Here is a 16,797-nt window from a genome sequence, read left to right as displayed (position 1 = left end):
CAGTGTGGGAGACTGTCTGGGAATCCGTGGTGCAGTTGACCTTTTATTATGTCGTTTAGATTATGTTTCACATTCGATTAAAAAGGACTATGGATTAAAGCTTTTGATGTCAATGGCCATTCTAAGCTGAAAGTGCCTGCTATCGTCAGATCGCAGAAGATATTCAGCTTAAGGCCTCGCTAGTACCAGTGTGGTTGACTTTTTATTATGTCGTTTAGATTTTGTTTCACAATCGATTAAATAGGACTATGGATTTTAGCATTTGATGTCAATGGCCATTCTAAGCTGAAAGTGCCTGCTATCGTCAGATCGCAGAAGTTACACAGCTTAAGGCTTCATTAGTACCAGTGTGGGAGACTGTCTGGGAAACCGTGGTGTGGTTGACTTTTATTATGTCGTTTAGATTTTGTTTCACAATCGATTAAAAGGGACTATGGATTAAACATTTAAAGTCAATGGCCATTCTAAACTGAATGTGCCTGCTCACGTCAGATCGCAGAAGTAACGCAGCTTAAGGCCTCGCTAGTACCAGTGTGGGAGACTGTCTGGGAATCCGTGCTGCGGTTGACTTTTTATTATGTCGTTTAGATTATATTTCACAATAGATTAAAAAGGACTATGGATTAAAACTTTTAATGTCAATGGCCATTCTAAGCTGAATGTGCCTGCTATCGTCAGAGCGCAGAACTTACACAGCTTAAGGCCTCGCTAGCACCAGTGTGGGAGACTGTCTGGGAATCTGTAGTGTGGTTGACTTTTTATTATGTCGTTTGGATTTTTTTTCACAATCAATTAAAAAGGACTATGGACTAAAGCATTTAATGTCAATGGCCATTCTAAGCTGAATGTGCCTGCTCTCCTCAAATTGCACAGCTTAAGGCCTCGCTAGTACCAGTGTGGGAGACTGTCTGGGAATCGGTGGAGCGGTTGCATTTTTATTATGTTGTTTAGATTTTGTTTCACAATCGATTAAAAAGGACTATGGATTAAAGCAATTAATGTCAAAGGCCATTCTAAGCTGAATGTGCCTTCTCTAGTCAAGTTACACAGCTTAAGGCCTCGCTAGTACCAGTGTGGGAGACTGTCTGGGAATCCGTGTTGCGGTTGACTTTTTATTATGTCGTTTAGATTTTGTTTCACATTCGATTAAAAAGGACTATGGATTAAAGCATTTAACGTCAATGGCCATTCTAAGCTGAATGTACCTGCTCTCGTCAGATCGCAGAAGTTACATAGCTTAATGCCTCGCTAGTACCAGTGTGGGAGACTGTCTGGGAATCCGTGGTGCGGTTGACTTTTTATTATGTCGTTTGGATTTTGTTTCACAATCAATTAAAAAGGACTATGGATTAAAGCATTTAATGTCAATGGCCATTCTAAACTGAATGTGCCTGCTCTCGTCAAGTTGCACAGCTTAAGTCCTCGCTACTACCAGTGTGGGAGACTGTCTGGGAATCAGTGGTGCGGTTGCCTTTTTATTATGTCGTTTAGATTTTGTTTCACATTCGATTAAAAAGGACTATTGATTAAAGCATTTAATGTCAATGGCCATTAAAAGGTGAATGTGCCTGCTCTCGTCAGATTGCAGAAGTTACACAGCTTAAGGCCTCGCTAGTAACAGTGTGGGAGACTGTCTGGGAATACGTGGTGCGGTTGACTTTTGTTATTATGTCGTTTAGATTTTGTTTCCCAATCGATTAAAAAGGGCTATCTATTAAAGCATTTAATGTCAATGGCCATTCTAAGCTGAATGTGACTGTTCTCGTCAGATCGCAGAATGTACACAGCTTAAGGCCTCGCTAGTAACAGTGTGGAAGACTGTCTGGGAATCCGTGGTGCGGTTGACTTTTTATTATGTCGTTTAGATTTTGTTTCACATTCGATTAAAAAGGACTATGGATTAAAGCATTTAATGTCAATGGCCATTCTAAACTGAATGTGCCTGCTTTTGTCAGATCGCAGAAGTTACACAGCTTAAGGCCTCGCTAGTACCAGTGTGGGAGACTGTCTCGGTATCCGTGGTGCGGTTGACTTTTTATTATTTTGTTTCACAATCGATTAAAAAGGACTATGGATTAAAGCATTTAAAGTCAATGGCCATTCTAAGCTGAATGTGCCTGCTCTCGTAGTATCGCAGAAGTTACTGTGCTTAAGGCCTCACTAGTACCAGTGTGGGAGACTGTCTGGGAACCCGTGGTGCAGTTGCATTTTTATTATGTCGTTTAGATTTTGTTTCACAATCGATTAAAAAGGACTATGGATTAATGCATTTAAAGTCAATGGCAATTCTAAGCTGAATGTGCCTGCTCTCGTCAAAGCGCAGAAATTACACAGCTTAAGGCCTCGCTAGTACAAGTGTGGGAGACTGTCTGGGAATATGTGGTGCGGTTGACTCTTTATTATGTCGTTTCGATTTTGTTTCACAATCGATTAAAAAGGACTATGGATTAAAGCATTTAAAGTCAATGGCCATTTTAAGCTGAATGTTCCTGCTCTCGTCTGATCGCAGAAGTTACACAGCTTAAGACCTCGATTGTACTAGTGTGGGAGACTTTTTATTATGTCATTTAGATTTTGTTTCACATTCGATTAAAAAGGACTATGGATTAAAGCATTTAATGTCAATGGCCATTCTAAGCTGAATGTGTCTGCTCTCGTCAGATTGCAGAAGTTACACAGCTTAAGGCCTCGCTAGTACCAGTATGGGAGACTATCTGGGAATCCGTGGTGCGGTTGACTTTTTATTATGTCGTTTAGATTTTGTTTCACATTCGATTAAAAAGGACTATGGATTAAAGCATTTAATGTCAATGGTCATTCTAAGCTGAATGTGCCTGCTATCGTCAGAACGCAGAAGTTACACAGCTTAAGGCCTCGCTAGTACCAGTATGGGAGACTATCTGGGAATCCGTGGTGCGGTTGACTTTTTATTATGTCGTTTAGATTATGTTTCACATTCGATTAAAAAGGACTATGGATTAACGCATTTAATGTCAATGGCCATTCTAAGCTGAATGTGCCTGCTCTCGTCAAGTTACACAGCTTAAAGGCAATGTGTTGCCAGAAAAACATGTTGTTTTTTTTTAAATTAAACATTTAGTGTGTGGGTGATTAAACATTGTTCAAATTTTTTTTATTTTTTTCACGAGTCAGGAAATATTATAAATTGGATTCAATTGGATTCAAATTTATAGTATTTACCATTTCTGGTCACTAGATGGAGCCATTCCCAAAAGAATGTGGTAAAGCAACCACATAGCTTTTCTGCTGCAAAATTGGGTAAAAAGCCCTCGCTCTAGTGAGCTCTCAGCATCCCCCCCTCCTTTATCCTGGCTAGTGCCGGGATAAAAGAGGGGTTTGAACGGTGTAACCTCCTACACTGTGTGTCGCCATTTTTTGAGCTAACACACAGTGTAGTAGGTTTACATACAGTAGTAAACACACACAAACACGAACATACATTGAAATCTCTTACCTGCTCCTGCCGCCGCGGCTCCCTCCGGCCCGTCCGCTCCGTCTGCTGCCGCTGGTCCAAGTGCACAAGTCCGGAAGCCGCGACCGGAAGTAGTAATATTACTGTCCGGCCGCGACTTCCGGTCCACAGGAAAATGGCGCCGGACGGCGCCAATTTCAAATTGGACTGTGTGGGAGCGGCGCATGCGCAGTTCCCACACAGACGCCGTACACACAAGTGAATGGGACGGGAGCCGTTCGCAGTCCCTATGGGACTGTGGCTGCCGTATTCCATGTCTGTATGTGTCGTTAATCGACACACACAGAAATGGAACAAAAAATGGCAGCCCCCATAGGGAAGAAAAAGTGTAAAAATAAGAAAAAGTAAAACACAAACACACAAATAAATATAAACGTTTTTAATAAAGCACTAACATCTTGAACATATGAAATTTTTTTTTGTGATGACACTGTTCCTTTAAGGCCTCGCTAGTACCATTGTGGGAGACTGTCTGGGATTCCGTGGTGCGGTTGACTTTTTATTATGTCATTTAGATTTTGTTTCACAATCTATTAAAAAGGACTATGGATTAAAGAATTTAATGTCAATGGCCATTCTAAGCTGAATGTGGCTGCTCTCGTCAGATTGCAGAAGTTACACAGCATAAGGCCACGCTAGTACTAGTGGGGGAGACTGTCTGGGAATCCGTGGTGCGGTTGAATTTTTATTATGTCGTTTAGATTTTGTTTCACATGTTATTAAAAAGGACTATGGATTAAAGCATTTAATGTCAATGGCCATTCTAAGCTGAATGTTCCTTCTCCAGTCAGATTCCAGAAGTTACACAGTTTAAGGCCTCGCTAGTAACAGTGTGGGAGACTGTCTGGGAATCCGTGGTGCGGTTGACTTATTATTATGTCATTTAGATTTTGTTTCACAATCGATTAAAAAGGACTATGGATTAAAGCATTTAATGTCAATGGCCATTCTAAGCTGAATGTGCCTGCACTCGTCAGATTGCAGAACTTACATTGCTTAAGGCCTCGCTAGTACCAGTGTGGGAGACTGTCTGGGAATCCGTGGTGCATTTGACTTTTTATTATGTCGTTTAGATTTTGTTTCACAATCGATTAAAAAGGACTATGGATTAAAGCATTTAATGTAAATGGCCATTCTAAGCTGAATGTGCCTGCTCTCGTCAGTTTGCAGAAGTTACACAGCTTAAGACCTCGCTAGTACCAGTGTGGGAGACTGTCTGGCAATACGTGGTGCGGTTGACATTTTATTATGTCGTTTGGATTTGGTTTCACAATCGATTAAAAAGGACTATGGATTAAAGCATTTAATGTCAATGGCCATTCTAAGCAGAATGTGCCTGCTCTCGTCAGATCGCAGAAATAACGCAGCTAAAGGCCTCTCTAGTACCAATGTGGGAGACTGTCTGGGAATCCGTGGTGCGGTTGACTTTTAATTATGTTGTTTAGATTTTGTTTCACAATCGATTAAAAAGGACTATGGATTACAGCATTTAATGTCAATGGCCATTCTAAGCTGAATCTGCCTGCTCTCGTCAGATCGCAGAAGTTACACAGCTTAAGGCCTCGCTAGTAGCAGTGTGGGAGACTGTCTGGGAATCCGTGGTGCGGTTGCCTTTTTATTATGTCGTTTAGATTTTGTTTCACAAAAGAGGCTCTGTCACTAGATTTTGCAACCCCTATCTGCTATTGCAGCAGATCGGCGCTGCAATGTAGATTACAGTAACGTTTTTATTTTTTAAAAACGAGCATTTTTGGCCAAGTTATGACCATTTTTGTAGTTATGCAAATGAGGCTTGCAAAAGTCCAAGTGGGTGTGTTTAAAAGTAAAAGTTCAAGTGGGCGTGTATTATGTGCGTACATCGGGGCGTTTTTAATACTTTTACTAGCTGGGCGCTCTGACGAGAAGTATCATCCACTTCTCTTCAGAACGCCCAGCTTCTGGCAGTGCAGACACACAGCGTGTTCTCGAGAGATCACGCTGTGACGTCACTTCCCCAGGTCCTGCATCGTGTCAGACGAGCGAGGACACATCGGCACCAGAGGCTACAGATGATTCTACTTACCTGTAGCTACTTACCTGCAAACGCTGATGCTGCTGCAGAATCAACTGTAGCCTCTGGTGCCGATGTGTCCGACACGATGCAGGACCTGTGAGTGACGTTACAGATCTGCACTGCCAGAAGCTGGGCGTTCTGAAGAGAAGTGGATGATACTTCTATACACAACGCCCAGCTAGTAAAAGTATTAAAAACGCCCCGATGTACGCACATAATACACGCCCACTTGAACTTTTACTTTTAAACACACCCACTTGGACTTTTGCAAGCCTCATTTGCATAACTACAAAAATGGTCATAACTTGGCAAAAAATGCTCGTTTTTAAAAAATAAAAACGTTACTGTAATCTACATTGCAGCGCCGATCACATGCAATAGCAGATAGGGGTTGCAAAATCTGGTGACAGAGCCTCTTTAAGGCCTCGCTAGTACCAGTGTGGGAGGCTGTCTGGGAATCCGTTGTGCGGTTGACTTTTTATTATGTCGTTTAGATTTTGTTTCACAATCGATTAAAAAGAACTATGGATTAAAACATTTAATGTCAATGGCCATTCTAAGCTGAATGTGCCTGCTCTCATCAGATTGCAGAAGTTACACAGCTTAAGGCCTTGCTAGTACCAGTGTGGGAGACTGTCTGGGAATCCGTGGTGCGGTTGAATTTTTATTATGTCATTTCGATTATTTTTCACATGGGTGAGCAGGATCAGGTATGTAGCTGGGTTAATGTAGTTAAGAGCAGTAGAAAGGGGTCAAAGAAAAGGAAGGCCCATCCTGTTTCAGACATTCCAAACAAAATTGCCAAGTTGGGTGATGATGCGAGGGTGTCGGTCTCAGAAATGGCAGCCCTAGTGGATACTGATCTCCCTAACAGCCGGGAGAACAGCCCAGCTAGTTGTCGGCGGGATGGTAATGCAGGTAAGCCAAGACAATTGATAGTCGTAGGGGATTCTATAATCACCTCAATCGAATGGTTTGCTGTCTCCCTGGTGCCAGCGTTCGGCATGTGGTGGAACGGGTGGACAAATTGCTGGGAGGGGCTGGTGATGATCCAGCTGTCCTGGTCCATGTCGGTACCAACGACAGAATAAATGGTAGGTGGAGGAGCCTTAAGAATAATTTTAAAGAACTAGGCCACAAGCTGAAGGGAAGGACCTCCAAGGTTGTATTCTCAGGAATACTGCCTGTGCCATGCGCATCACAGGAAAGACAGCGGGAGCTCAGGAAGTTAAATGCATGGCTTAAGTCTTGGTGTAGAGGAGAAGGCTTTGGGTTCCTAGAGCACTGGGCTGACTTTTCATTGCGTTACAAACTGTATTCTGCAGATGATTCGCACCTAAATGGAAGGTGGTCCGCTGTGCTGGGGGAGAGAATTCTAGCTGGGGTGGCGGAGTATTTAAACTAGGGCTGTGGAGGGAGGTCAATGTAGAAAAAAAAAGGGTAGCCAGGTTAGAGAGGGGTCAGACTATATTGGTGGGGGGAGAAACAGAATGTGGGGAGAGGACTAGGCAACAAGATAAGGAGATCCTTTCGTTACAGTACAGCAGTGTAAAAAAAAAAGCCCAAATAATGTCAAATCATATTTCTGATAAAAGTGAAAAACTGACAGGCAAGTGTATGTTCACAAATAGAGATGAGCGAACCGGGACAACCGAACCCGGTTTCGGTCCGAACTTCAGGAAAAGTTTGGTTCGCAGCGAATCCGAACTTCACCGGGTTCGGCCAAACCCGTTTTGACCGAACCCGGCTACATTTTTGGCGCCTGCCACATGTTACATCTAAAATGGAGGATTTCACAAGATCACCTGACATCGGGCTACCCCATAATGCCTTGCAAACGGCTCTCCCAGCCAATCGGGAGGCAGCATAGGGGCGGGCTCAAGCCTGCAATAAAAGTCTATGCACGGAGCTCAGCGGCCATTTTACAGACAGGAGCTGTAGGGATAGCATCTCTGTGCAGTAAGGGAAAGCTTTAGGAATCTAAAAGGCAGGAATCCAGAAATCGAAGGGGCTCATCCACTACTCACTACTCAGCCAGTGTGTGAATACACTTTTATAAGGGGCTCATCCCCGTTGCATCCAACTTGCAATACAGGCAGCCTTTGTAGTAGTGGTAGTAGTAGTACTACAAGGCCCAGCATTCCCTGAGTTCACTGCAGCGAGGCTGATTGAAATTCTCATTCATTGCCATTTGCCAAGCCAGTGTCAGTGTGTGAATACGCTTTTAGAAGGGGCTCATCCCCGGCCGTTAACATAACAAACAATCCAACTTGCGATACAGGCAGAATAGTAGTACTACAAGGCCCAGCATTCCCTGAGTGCACTGCAGCGAGGCTGATTGAAATTCTCATTCATTGCCATTTGCCAAGCCAGTGTCAGTGTGTGAATACGCTTTTAGAAGGGGCTCATCCCTGGCCGTTAACAGGAATAACAATCCAACTTGCGATACAGGCAGCCTAGTAGTACTACAAGGCCCAGCATTCCCTGAGTGCACTGCAGCGAGGCTGATTGAAATTCTCATTCATTGCTATTTGCCAAGCCAGTGTCAGTGTGTGAATACGCTTTTAGAAGGGGCTCATCCCCGGCCGTTAACAGGAATAACAATCCAACTTGCGATACAGGCAGCCTAGTAGTACTACAAGGCCCAGCATTCCCTGAGTGCACTGCAGCGAGGCTGATTGAAATTCTCATTCATTGCCATTTGCCAAGCCAGTGTCAGTGTGTGAATACACTTTTAGAAGGGGCTCATCCCTGGCCATTAACAGGAATAACAATCCAACTTGCGATACAGGCAGCCTAGTAGTACTACAAGGCCCAGCATTCCCTGAGTGCACTGCAGCGAGGCTGATTGAAATTCTCATTCATTGCCATTTGCCAAGCCAGTGTCAGTGTGTGAATACGCTTTTAAAAGGGGCTCATCCCCGGCCGTTAACAGGAATAACAATCCAACTTGCGATACAGGCAGCCTAGTAGTACTACAAGGCCCAGCATTCCCTGAGTGCACTGCAGCGAGGCTGATTGAAATTCTCATTCATTGCCATTTGCCAAGCCAGTGTCAGTGTGTGAATACGCTTTTAGAAGGGGCTCTGAAATGTCTGGGAAAAAAAAGGTTGTGAAAGGACGGGGTAGAGGAAAAAACACCCATGCCGTCTCCTCTTCCAGTCCAAATGTTGGATCTGTTGGTGCCACACCCAGTACCAGCATTTGTGGCACAAGACATGTGCCCAGTTCCACTAGTAGCAGCTGCCATGTGCCTGCTGGTAGTAGGATCAGCAAGCCAGACTTGTCCATCTCCTCCGGTGGGCGGGTTACTTTAGACAATACGGCCATTGTGGACTGGTTGGCTGGCTCGCGGTCATCTCAGCAGGAAGACTCTGACGATCTGGCTTCAAGCCAGGTTTCGTTGGATTCCAGATCCTCTACAGTTCCTTGGCACGGTGACAGTAGTAATATAGGTATTTCTAGCGTTTCCATTCCATCATCTATGTCTTCGCTCCCCCTTCCTAGCGGGAAGCCATCTTTCCTGAAAGTCCTAAGAGACATCTCCTCGGGTGCGAAGGAAAATACTGAACAACATAGTGATGATGATGATGATTTGTTTTCCGCGAGTCAGCCAACGGAGTGTGTTGCGGCGGTGGTGGAGGTGGAAGCGGTGACCGAGACGCATAGCTGCGGTAGTGGGGGTGTTGGTGGTGGTAGCCGTGGTGGCAGACGCAGTAATGAGGGGGGGCATGGAGCCCGCCATGATGTCACATCACATTCACAACACAGTGACAGAAGTGGCGGGGATGACGAGGAAGGCTATGATGATGATGTTGTTTTAGACAGGACGTGGGAACCAGGTGACGAGGTGATGACGGCGTCAGAGGAGGAGGGTAGTAGTGGCGGCACTGGACATGATAAACAGCCAAGCCGAGGTAGGGGCAGAAGTCAATCTGCAAAACGTTGCAGCGGTAGGGTCAGCTCAGGAGCCGGTGACGGCGACACAGATGCTGGTGTAGGCTCCCAAAAAAAGCCTGCCAGACAAGGGGCAAGCTCGGGTGGTTGTGGTGGTGGTGGTGGTGGACGTGGTACTACCTCTTTACGGTACTCTGCCGTGTGGCAATTTTTCGGTACCTTCCCGGAGGACGAACACATGGCACAGTGCCGTATCTGCAAGCAGAAAGTAAGGCGTGGGCAGGGCAGCAATGTAGGAACTACTGCTCTACGTAAACACATGGAACGGCATCACAAGGCCATGTGGGACAATCAACATGCCCCACCATCATGTACATCTAATGAAGACCCCTCTTCCGCTGCTGCTGCTGAACCGAGTCCCTGTCATCTAAGTAGTAGCCAGGCCTTATCCACCATGTCGTTGTCATCATCATCATCACTGTCATCTAGTGCTCCTCCTACGTCCCGTCAGTTATCCATTACGGAATCGTTGTCCAATAAGCAACAATATATACCCAGTCATCCACTTGTCGTGCGGCTTAATTCACACCTGGCTAAGTTGTTGGTGGTGCAGTCGCTGCTGTACCACCTGGTCGACTCCGCCGGCTTCAAGCAATTGATGGCGTGCGCTCAGCCTAGGTGGCAAATACCTAGCCGACATTACTTCTCCAAAACAGCTGTCCCTGCCTTGCACAAGCATGTGGAGGAAAAGGTGTGCCAGTCCTTGCAATTATCCGTGTGCAGCAGGGTACATGCCACCGTCGACACGTGGAGGAGCAACTATGGGCAGGGACAGTACATGTCTTTCACGGCCCACTGGGTCAATATTTTGCAGTCCGATGCACCACCGCAGCAATGCCAGGCATTACCACCTCCACGCTTGTATCTTTCTGGTTCAACTCCGGACACCAGGCGCCTACCATCCTCCTCCTCCTACTCCTCCTCCTCCTCCTTGCCTTCCTCCTTGGAGGTCTTCCCGTCCCCAACAGGACACAGCGTATCTTCCACTCCTCCTCCCTCCTCTTTTCATAGGTGCAAGGTGAAGCGCCACAACGCTGTCTTACACCTGCTGAGCCTGGGCGAGAAAAGCCACACAGGGCAGGAGCTGCTGCTGTGCATCAAGGAGGAAATCGCATGCTGGCTGTCTCCTCTGAAACTCACACTGGGCAATGTTGTCTCTGATAACGGCAAGAACGTTGTGGCTGCACTGCGTCTAGGTCACCTGACACACGCTCCTTGCGTGGCACATGTGATCAATCTGGTCATAACACGCTTCTTAAAGTCATATGTTGGTTTGAAGGGTGTGCTGGCCATGTCCAGGAGGGTTTGCGTTCGCTTTAGACGTTCGTATGCATTTAAGCACGCCCTCCTGGACTTGCAGCGTCAAAACAATCTCCCAGAACACAGCCTGATTTGCGACGTTCCAACACGCTGGAATTCCACCCTGCACATGTTGGACCGTCTGTACGAACAGCGGAAAGCCGTGAATGATTTCCTGATGCAGCAGACGGGCAGCGTTTGGAGCCAGTGTAATTTCGAGCTCAGGCACTGGCAGCTGGTTAGAGACGCATGTCGCGTTTTGAGGCCCTTTGAAGAGGCCACACGATTTGTGAGCCGTGACGCTAGCGGAATGAACTATGTTATGCCGCTGATATTCATTATGGAGCAAACGCTCACAACGATGATTCAGCAAAGGATGGAGGAAGGATCACATCTGGCTATGGATGTTGAGGAGGAGGAGGAGGATGAGGATGAGGAAACAGGACCTGAAGAGGAGCTGGATTTGGAGATGGAATCACAGGAAGGGATAGGGGACGAGGCAGCCGCACAACATGACAGTGATGGTGGTGATGACGAGTCTGATGACGACCTTGATGATGGACAACCATGGCAGTATGGGGCGGAGATGGAACCAACCGGGCCCTCTGAAACGCTGGCCAGGATGGCGAGCTGTATGCTTCGTTACTTGCGCGCTGACTGTCGTATTGTTAGCATGAAGCAAAGAGATGAGTACTGGATAGCCACACTTTTAGACCCTCGGTATAAAGCCAGAATGGGGGAGTTTTTTGCGCCTTCCGAGAGGGAGGCAAAATTGGCTTATTATCGAGAGAAGCTATGCAGCCAGCTTGTCACGGCTTTCAAACGACAAACACCTGCTGCAAGCATGTCTGACCGGGGGGCCACTCTCCGCTCCCCACTGTCTCATCGTTCCACCGCCTCTGGCAGAGCTACCTCTGCAATAGGCGGCAGCCGCGGCAGCAGCAGCAGCAGTAGCAGCAGCCAATTCAGTTTGGAAAATATGATGACAACATTTTTACATCCAATACCCCGACCTGACACACATCGTAGTCACCAAAGGGATGTTCACCATCACCAGGTGCAGCACCTAAACAACCAGGTTCACTCGTACCTGGACTGTGCCCTTTCTCCGTCAGAAATGCTGATCCCAGACCCCATGGACTTCTGGGTTAGCAGATTGGATCATTGGCAAGAACTGGCCCAGTTTGCCATGGGTGTACTGTCTTGTCCACCCTCCAGTGTAGCGTCAGAGAGGGTATTCAGCGCGGCAGGGGGCTTCGTCACCCCTAAGCGAACAAGATTGTCCGCCAACAGCTTGGAAAATCTCACGTTTCTGAAAAGCGTGGATCGGTGAGGATTTTAAAACCCCTGTGCCTGATGCCACTGATTAGATCTGACATTGCTGCTGCCGCTGCCGCCTGCTACTGCCGCCTGCTACTACGGGATTCTGTCCTGTCCACTCTTTTTTTAATGTGCCGCTGTTGGTGCTGCTACTACTTCTACCACCAATCCACCCCAGTGCCGTCTGCTACAAGCAGGCCTGCCCCACCACAGGGCTTTGTCCTGTGATTATCCAGTCTCTTTTTTTAATGTGCTGCTATTACTACTACCACCCTTGCTGTCCGTTGGCAACCTCTACTACCACCAATACACCTCCACTGCCGTCCGTCTGCTACAAGCAGGCCTGAGGCCTGCCCCACCACAGGGCTTTGTCCTGTGACTGTCCAGTCTCTTTTTTTAATGTGCTGCTACTACTACTACCACCCTTGCTGTCTGTGTTGGCTACCTCTACCACCAATACACCTCCACTGCCATCTTCTACAAGCAGGCCTGAGGCCTGCCCCACCAGAGGGCTTTGTCCTGTGACTGTCCAGTCTCTTTTTTTAATGTGCTGCTACTACTACTACCACCCTTGCTGTCTGTGTTGGCTACCTCTACCACCAATACACCTCCACTGCCGTCTTCTACAAGCAGGCCTGAGGCCTGCCCCACCAGAGGGCTTTGTCCTGTGACTGTCCAGTCTCTTTTTTTAATGTGCTGCTACTGCTACTACTATTACCACCCTTGCTGTCCGTTGGCTACCTCTACTACCACCAATACACCTCCACTGCCGTCCATCTGCTACAAGCAGGCCTGAGGCCTGCCCCACCACAGGGCTATGTCCTGTGACTGTCCAGTCTCTTTTTTTAATGTGCTGCTACTACTACTACCACCCTTGCTGTCTGTGTTGGCTACCTCTACCACCAATACACCTCCACTACCGTCTGCTACAAGCAGGCCTGAGGCCTGCCCCACCAGAGGGCTTTGTCCTGTGACTGTCCAGTCTCTTTTTTTAATGTGCTGCTACTGCTACTACTACTACCACCCTTGCTGTCCGTTGGCTACCTCTACTACCACCAATACACCTCCACTGCCGTCTGCTACAAGCAGGCCTGAGGCCTGCCCCACCACAGGGCTTTTCTCCTGTGACTGTCCAGTCTCTTTTTTTAATGTGCTGCTACTACTACTACCACCCTTGCTGTCTGTGTTGGCTACCTCTACCACCAATACACCTCCACTGCCATCTTCTACAAGCAGGCCTGAGGCCTGCCCCACCAGAGGGCTTTGTCCTGTGACTGTCCAGTCTCTTTTTTTAATGTGCTGCTACTGCTACTACTACTACCACCCTTGCTGTCCGTTGGCTACCTCTACTACCACCAATACACCTCCACTGCCGTTCATCTGCTACAAGCAGGCCTGAGGCCTGCCCCACCACAGGGCTATGTCCTGTGACTGTCCAGTCTCTTTTTTTAATGTGCTGCTACTACTACTACCACCCTTGCTGTCTGTGTTGGCTACCTCTGCCACCAATACACCTCCACTTCCGTCTGCTACAAGCAGGCCTGAGGCCTGCCCCACCAGAGGGCTTTGTCCTGTGACTGTCCAGTCTCTTTTTTTAATGTGCTGCTACTGCTACTACTACTACCACCCTTGCTGTCCGTTGGCTACCTCTACTACCACCAATACACCTCCACTGCCACCCGTCTGCTACAAGCAGGCCTGCCCCACCACAGGGCTTTGTCCTGTGACTGTCGTCCAGTCTCTTTTTTTAATGTGCTGCTGCTACTACCAGTCTACCACCCTTGCTGTCTGTCTTGGCTAGTCTACCTCTACTACCACCAATACACCTCCACTGCCACCCGTCTGCTACAAGCAGGCCTGCCCCACCACAGGGCTTTGTCCTGTAACTGTCGTCCAGTCTCTTTTTTTAATGTTCTGCTGCTACTACCAGTCTACCACCCTTGCAGTCTGTGTTGGCTACCTCTACTACCACCAATACACCTCCACTGCCGCCCGTCTGCTACAAGCAGGCCTGCCCCACCACAGGGCTTTGTCCTGTGACAGTCGTCCAGTGTCTTTTAATGTGCTGCTACTACTCACCCTTGTCAATAAAAAGGGTCAATTTTTGGAGGGCTTGTGAAAAGCCATTGCTTGTTGCTTTTACATCCATGTATGGAAGAACCCCGGCAGGCATCTGCCAATAAAAAGGGTCAATTTTTGGAGGGCTTGTGAAAAGCCATTGCTTGTTGCTTTTACATCCATGTATGGAAGAACTCCGGCAGGCATCTGCCAAAAAAAAGGGTCAATTTTTGGAGGGCTTGTGAAAAGCCATTGCTTGTTGCTTTTACATCCATGTATGGAAGAACCCCGGCAGGCATCTGCCAAAAAAAAGGGGTCAATTTTTGGAGGGCTTGTGAAAAGCCATTGCTTGTTGCTTTTACATCCATGTATGGAAGAACTCCGGCAGGCATCTGCCAAAAAAAAGGGTCAATTTTTGGAGGGCTTGTGAAAAGCCATTGCTTGTTGCTTTTACATCCATGTATGGAAGAACCCCGGCAGGCATCTGCCAAAAAAAAGGGTCAATTTTTGGAGGGCTTGTGAAAAGCCATTGCTTGTTGCTTTTACATCCATGTATGGTAGAACCCCGGCAGGCATCTGCCAATAAAAAGGGTAAATTTTTGGAGGGCTTGTCAAAAGCCATTGCTTGTTGCTTTTACATCCATGTATGGAAGAACCCCGGCAGGCATCTGCCAATAAAAAGGGTCAATTTTTGGAGGGCTTGTGAAAAGCCATTGCTTGTTGCTTTTACATCCATGTATGGAAGAACCCCGGCAGGCATCTGCCAATAAAAAGGGTCAATTTTTGGAGGGCTTGTGAAAAGCCATTGCTTGTTGCTTTTACATCCATGTATGGAAGAACCCCGGCAGGCATCTGCCAAAAAAAAGGGTCAAATTTTGGAGGGCTTGTGAAAAGCCATTGCTTGTTGCTTTTACATCCATGTTTGGAAGAACCCCGGCAGGCATCTGCCAAAAAAAAGGGTAAATTTTTGGAGGGCTTGTGAAAAGCCATTGCTTGTTGCTTTTACATCCATGTATGGTAGAACCCCGGCAGGCATCTGCAAATAAAAAGGGTCAATTTTTGGAGGGCTTGTGAAAAGGCATTGCTTGTTGCTTTTACATCCATGTATGGAAGAACCCCGGCAGGCATCTGCCAAAAAAAAGGGTCAATTTTTGGAGGGCTTGTGAAAAGCCATTTCTTGTTGCTTTTACATCCATGTATGGAAGAACCCCGGCAGGCATCTGCCAATAAAAAGGGTCAATTTTTGGAGGGCTTGTGAAAAGCCATTGCTAGTTGCTTTTACATCCGTGTATGGTAGAACCCCGGCAGGCATCTGCCAATAAAAAGGGTCAATTTTTGGAGGGCTTGTGAAAAGCCATTGCTTGTTGCTTTCACATCCATGTATGGAAGAACCCCGGCAGGCATCTGCCAAAAAAAAGGGTAAATTTTTGGAGGGCTTGTGAAAAGCCATTGCTTGTTGCTTTTACATCCATGTATGGAAGAACCCCGGCAGGCATCTGCCACCATAAAGGGTAAATTTTTTGAGGGCTTGTCAAAATCCATTGCTTCTTCTTTTACCACCTTATATGTATGAACCCTGGCAGGCATCTGTCGCCAAAAATGGTTAATTTTTGTACCTTTTTTAACAATGCATTAAGCATACAACATGCACAAGTGCAGTGGTTTCTGTTAGTTATCACCGTGTCCCATCCGTTTTCCTATAGCCATACATGTTGGTGTAACTTTGATACTAACTTTGCCTTAAAGACAGCTCAAAAGTACTTGGATACACTCATGGGTGACCTAAGAGTGTTTTACAGGGCTTCTAGGGCTTTTAACCCCTTAAGGACGCAGCCTAGTTTTGGCCTTAAGGCTCAGAGCCCATTTTTCAAATCTGACATATTTCACTTTATGTGGTAATAACGTCGGAATGCTTAAACCTACCCAAGCGATTCTGAGATTGTTTTCTTGTGACACATTGGGCTTTATGTTCGTGGTAAAATTTGGTCGATATATTCAGTGTTTATTGGTGAAAAATTGCAAAATGTAGAGAAAATTTTGAAAAAATTGCATTTTTCAGAATTTAAATGCATCTGCTTGTAAAACAGACGGTTATACCACCCAAAATAGTTACTAGTTCACATTTCCCATATGTCTACTTTAGATTGGCATCGTTTTTTGAACATTCTCTTATTTTTCTTGGACGTTACAAGGCTTAGAACATAAACAGCAATTTCTCATATTTTTAAGAAAATTTCAAAAGCCTTTTTTTTAAGGTACCTCTTGAGTTCTGAAGTGGCTTTGTGGGGCCTATGTATTAGAAACCCTGATAAAACACCCCATTTTAAAAACTAGACCCCTCAAAGTATTCAAAACAGCAGTTAGAAAGTTTTTTTTAACCCTTCAGGCATTTCACAGGAATTAAAGCAAAGTGGAGGTGAAATTTGCAAATTTCATTTTTCTTGCTGAATTTCAATTTTATTCATTTTTTTTTCTGTAACACAGAAGGTTTTACCAGAGAAACACTACTAAATATGTATTGTCCAGATTCTGCAGTTTTTAGAAATGTCCCACATGTGGCCCTACTGCGCTCGTGGACTAAAACACAAGCCCTAGAAGCAAAGAAGCACCTGGTGCA

At 46.3% G+C, this 16,797-nt stretch overlaps 7 pseudogenes; all 7 read left to right on the top strand.

Moving 5' to 3' along the window:
- Positions 1-267: 267 nt before the first annotated feature.
- Positions 268-386, top strand: LOC142719981 (5S ribosomal RNA; annotated as a pseudogene).
- Positions 387-1,177: 791 nt separating this feature from the next.
- Positions 1,178-1,296, top strand: LOC142719828 (5S ribosomal RNA; annotated as a pseudogene).
- Positions 1,297-2,620: 1,324 nt separating this feature from the next.
- LOC142719804 (5S ribosomal RNA) lies at positions 2,621-2,739 on the top strand (annotated as a pseudogene).
- A 67-nt stretch (positions 2,740-2,806) lies between these two features.
- Positions 2,807-2,925, top strand: LOC142719782 (5S ribosomal RNA; annotated as a pseudogene).
- A 1,876-nt stretch (positions 2,926-4,801) lies between these two features.
- Positions 4,802-4,920, top strand: LOC142719939 (5S ribosomal RNA; annotated as a pseudogene).
- Positions 4,921-4,987: 67 nt separating this feature from the next.
- On the top strand, positions 4,988-5,106 carry LOC142719881 (5S ribosomal RNA; annotated as a pseudogene).
- Positions 5,107-6,089: 983 nt separating this feature from the next.
- LOC142719878 (5S ribosomal RNA) lies at positions 6,090-6,208 on the top strand (annotated as a pseudogene).
- The last annotated feature ends 10,589 nt before the right edge of the window (positions 6,209-16,797 follow it).

This window comes from Rhinoderma darwinii, unplaced genomic scaffold (genome assembly GCF_050947455.1).
Source record: "Rhinoderma darwinii isolate aRhiDar2 unplaced genomic scaffold, aRhiDar2.hap1 Scaffold_487, whole genome shotgun sequence".
Classification (NCBI taxonomy): Eukaryota; Metazoa; Chordata; class Amphibia; order Anura; family Rhinodermatidae; genus Rhinoderma; species Rhinoderma darwinii.
This window is presented reverse-complemented; position numbering and strand designations above follow the sequence as displayed.